This window comes from Chanodichthys erythropterus, chromosome 24 (assembly GCF_024489055.1).
Source record: "Chanodichthys erythropterus isolate Z2021 chromosome 24, ASM2448905v1, whole genome shotgun sequence".
NCBI lineage: Eukaryota > Metazoa > Chordata > Actinopteri > Cypriniformes > Xenocyprididae > Chanodichthys > Chanodichthys erythropterus.
In genome coordinates, this window is record NC_090244.1 from 8,076,453 (window position 1) to 8,080,978 (window position 4,526).

Here is a 4,526-nt window from a genome sequence, read left to right on the forward strand (position 1 = left end):
AGCCCACAACATGTTGGTCTTTGAAAAGAATTTGTCCCCCTTTATTTCTTGACTTGATGGTTTATTTTGACATTTCAGAGAATGTCCGTAGCATAAAAGAATTTTCTTGCTGTTTCCCAGCATGTTTCCTCTCATTTTCACCACCCCACCTTTATTTCTCCTACGTTCAAAGTTCTTTTTCTTTGTACCCTTTGACCTAATGTTTCTAAAGCAACAAAAATAGTACTCTTCAGAAGTTTACTGTTCGTTTACCTGTACTAAAACATCAAGGGAGAAATGTTATTTTTCTAAAATGTGAACTCCCTACAGAGGGAGCGTTTTAGAGCATTTAAATGAAATTAAATTAAAAGTGTTTCAAACTGCCAAAGTCTTGTGATTACAGTAAATGAGGCTTTGTTATGTCTTAAGTGTTTTGAAATTTCAAGTTTTGAATCAAGCCTTTTCAGTGCACTGCGAAGAGCTTATCTGATTTTAAAAGTTAACATGATTGTCATATAGCCGACAGAGAATTTTTTTAAGCTATTATGTATGCATTACAAAAATAATTCAGGCTTTATTCTCAGCATGTGCTTATCTGCATAGAAATGAATATTTTTGATTCAACACTACCTTGTTTATCAGAATAAATTATTGTTTACTCATCCTCATTTCACTCCAAACCAAACCTGTCTGAAGCTATTTTTTTTCTGTAAAACACCCTAAAAGTTGTCCATATGACTTGTGCGCTATATTCCAAGTGCTCTGCTTTGCATGATTTATTTGCTATTATTTGCCCTCATAGCAAATTATCCATGCAACTTATTATGCACGTCTCAATTCAAATATGTTGCAGGTTTGACATCATGATGGTTTTGGTCACAAAACAAGTGAGAACCAATGATGTTTGATGTTACTGGCCTCCGGTTAGCAGCCCAGGTGCCATATTTGTCACCCAGAAATTAAAATAGTCATTAATTACTCATCCTCATGTCGTTCCAAACCCGTAAGACATTCGTTCATCTTTGGAACACAAACGAAGATCTTTTTAATGAAATCTGAGAGCTTTCTGTTCCTCCACTGACAGCCTGTGCAACTACCACTTTCAAGCCTCAGAAAGGTAGTAGACATCATTAAAGAAACACTCCACTTTTTTTTTTAAATAGACTAATTTTCCAACTCCCCTAGAGTTAAACATTTGAGTTTTACCATTTTCGAATCCATTCAGCCGATCTCCGGGTCTGGTGGTACTACTTTTAGCATAGTTATCAAGGAACTTTGCTGCCGTACCATGGCTGCAGCAGGCGCAATGATATTACACAGCGCCTCTTACAAATGTCTCCATGGTTGCAAGGCACGATCCCTGTGCAAACAGGAGGGCACAAGAGCTGCGTAATATCATTGCGCCTGCTTCACACATGGTACGGCAGCAAAGTTCCTTGATTATTACGCTGGATTGAGAGTATAGTTCCTAGCCATATCGGCCTAGAAAATCGCAACTTTTCATTTTCCGTCGGTCTTAGTACACGACGTAACTACAGAAGAGTCAAGTTTTTAATAGGAAAAATATCGAAACTCTTTGGTCATTTTTGAGCGAGATGCTAACAGTCTAATCAGATTCAATGAACTATGCTAAGCTATGCTAAAAGCTGTACTGCCAGACCAGGAGATCGGCTAAATGGATTTGAAAACGTTAAAACTCAGTTGGAAAATGAGCCTATTTTCAAAAAAAGTGGAGTGTTCCTTTAAAGTAATCCATGTGACTCAAGTGGTATAATCTCAGTGTTATAAAGCAACACGAGTGCTTTGTGCAAAACATAATTTACCACTTTATTTACAAAATATTAATTGCAACACACGTTAGCAACAATGTCTGCTTTCGCGTCAAAACACTCTCTCGTGAAGTCCCTTTAAGACAAGTCATTTTACTCGGCGGCCATCTTTGAAACGCCTCTAGGTCATTCAAGTGCAGCTCCTATCTCTTTGAATGGGGAAACAACAAATTCTCCAAAGCTGTTTGCCAGGCTTTTGATTAAATTTCATATTTGATATCACCAATGAAATCTGACAATTTTGTTTCTAAATGCATGAATCATGACCGAAAACAATATTTTTCAGGCTTGCACAGTCTTAAACGCGCATCTCTTGTGTCTCATTTCGGAGGCGTGCATCTGACTGTTTCTATTGGAACCGGAGCTTCTAACAGCCGCTGCAGTGACGCGATGACTTTACCAATCGGCGATTGGCTCTTATTTAGAAGGCGGGACTTATTCCGCCATATTGCGCATTGCACTTTGTCCCATTCAAAACAATTCGAGTGACACGTCTTGTGTTATTCTATAGTCTCAAAGTCCCTTTAAAGCCGGGCACACATTTAACGACTAGCTAAAACATCCTAAGACTGAGCTCAACACACAGCGATTGTTTCCTGCGATTGAAGCAGATTTAAATACTTACACATGGAATTTGAACACTGACTGTTATCGGCAACTGAAAACAACTGCCTCTGACTGGACACGTTTAAGTCATAAGTATCAATTTACATTCATAATCGGCCTTAAAATAAGTGTGTCCCCGGCTTAAGACAAGTCATTTCACTCGGCGGCCATCTTTGAAACTCCTCTCGGGCATGCAAGTGCAGCTCCAGTCTCTTTGAATGGGGAAACATCAAATTCTCCAAAGCTGTTTGCCAAGCTTTACATTTAAATTTTATATTTGAAATCACCAATGAAATCTGACAGCAACTGTCTCATAAATTTTGTTTCTAAATGCTCGAATCATGACAAAAATTGTATTTTTCAGGCTGGATCCAGCTAATGCGCATGCGCAGATCTAAATGCGCGTCTCTTGTGTCTTATTTCGGCGCTGTTTCTATTTGAACCAGAGCTTCTAACGGCCGCTGCAGTGACTCAATGACTTTACCAATCGGTGATTGGCTCTTATTTAGAAGGCGGGACTTATTCCGCGATGCACTTTCTCCCATTCAAAACAATACGAGTGATGTGCCTTGTGTTATTCTATAGTCTTTAATTTCAACACAACACGCATATGCGTCGTGGTGCTCTCGTGAGATTAATATTTTGTAAAGAAGGTACATTTCACACTGTACCAACAGACATTGCAGTGTGAATTGTTCTTTATGGACTATTATATTTGAATGTTTTATGGAAGAAAACTTATTTTGTGTTCCACAGAAAAAAAAAAATAACAGCATTGAACAACATGAGGGTGAGTAAACAATCTCCCTTTAAAGACTATGAATGCCCATGCTTCTGCTACGGCCTTGAACATAGTAATCAAATAAATGTTTTATACACTGACACTGGAAAATAAGTGCTTATTGCACACTTTGTCTTACTCTGCGTTCCTTGATTTGCGAAATCAGCTTAAAGCAGTTTCTATGACTTGGCCTTGTTGCTAAGCAATACTAGAGCAATGAAAACGAGCATTAGGAAGATCGCAGACCTCTGCGACGGCAGCACTTTATCTCGGCTCAAACCATGCCTGCAGCTCTGCATCTGTTCATGAATTCGTTTCAGTTGCGCTCAGACCTTGTCCAAAAAGATTTCTGATGTGTGTGTGTGTGTGTGTGAGTGTGTCTGCGAGACCTTTTCCAGGCAGGGTTCGAGTGGCCTACTACAGTACCAGGTGGATGCTCCTGTTTGCCAGGTGGGGTTCCCGCTGTCATAACCTCAACTCTTTCAGTTAGAGAAACCAGAGAGATTGCAGGAGAGATAAAGAGGGCAACCCCGTTCCCTCCCCCGCAAAATGAGACAGGTGCGTGAGAACGAGAAGAAAGGGTTTTGTGGGGCACAAACAGTCTCTCCCAGGTGATAAGAAGTTAAGAAAGCAGTTAAAAAGATGTTTCTTCAAACTGTTGCTGTGCTCCAGGCTGGCTGCCAGATTCACGACTCTTTTTGAAGGCCTGTTCTACATTCTGTTCAGAAATGCAAAACTCAATCATATCCCTAATAGCTCATTAATAGGCTGTTTAAGTTTTGATTATCCATTAATTAAATTAAGGATTTATCAAGGACACGCTGATTCACGCATAATAAGGGATTGAGGCGAATGAAAAAAGAAACTTTCTTTGGGATGAGGCAACTTAACATTAGCCACTAACCATGCCATATTGAACAATGGTTGACTTATATGTCAGAATATTACTACGGTCATGGAAAACCAGAGAATATTAAGGAATTGTAAAATTGTGATTTCTATTAGATCATAAATAATCTTTAAAAAATCATGAACATTCATTTCATTATTACATATTTTCATTATAATTTTTAAATGTAAATTTAATATATATAAAATATCTATTATAATTATTGTTATATCTATATATGCTCAAACACACACACAAATATATTTTTTTGTTGCTGAAATGAATAAAATATATTTGAAATATATTTTAAGATATGTATTATAATTTTGTATAATTCAGATTTTTAAATTATATATATGTATATGTATATATGTATATATATATATATATATATATATATGTACACACACAGATTATCATAATTATAGATTGTATAGTGTAT